At 41.5% G+C, this 518-nt stretch overlaps 1 protein-coding gene across 4 annotated transcripts in view; it reads right to left on the bottom strand.

Annotated features, from left to right (window-relative positions):
• Positions 1-518, bottom strand: part of ADAM17 (ADAM metallopeptidase domain 17) — a 44,384-nt gene that overhangs the window by 14,523 nt on the left and 29,343 nt on the right. The window lies entirely within an intron of this gene.

Below are 518 nucleotides of genomic sequence, written 5' to 3'. Positions count from 1 at the left end.
TGCAAAAGGCAAAACAGAAAGGGCACTTGCATGTGCTCAACACTGTCGAGTGCAAACGATGCACTGGCATATAAGAGGGCAAAATGACTTAAAAACTTTAAAAAGGGACACCCTCCCAAAAAAAAAAAAAAAAAAAAAAAAAAAGAGTCATTAATTTGTCAACTTTTCATTTAATTCTCCTACAATTAGTCTTATCGTTACAGACCAGACCACAGCTATAGACAAATCTTGACTAAAACTAATTCCAATGTATTGGGGCTACAAAAATGCCTAGAAACCACACAATGTGGGGGACAGGAAGAGCAGAAAGGGGACTTTTCAAGAGCTGGGTGGTACAACAGGTCTTATTCCTCTGAATATCACATTCCCCATCTTCCAGCTGGTAAGATGCCTTTCGCTGCCCTTACTCTCAACATGACCTCACCTCCCCCACAAACGCTTGATCTGTAAAGGCAGTCAGGAGGATACCAGCCTGGAAATGAGCAATTAAATTAAAGAAGACTGGCTGGGGGCAAAGC

The sequence above is a fragment of the Alligator sinensis genome, unplaced genomic scaffold (assembly GCF_000455745.1).
Source record: "Alligator sinensis unplaced genomic scaffold, ASM45574v1 scaffold866_2, whole genome shotgun sequence".
In the NCBI taxonomy this organism is placed as follows: domain Eukaryota; kingdom Metazoa; phylum Chordata; order Crocodylia; family Alligatoridae; genus Alligator; species Alligator sinensis.
The sequence above is the reverse complement of the archived record's forward strand: the minus strand, read 5'-3'. Positions and strand labels throughout refer to the sequence as shown.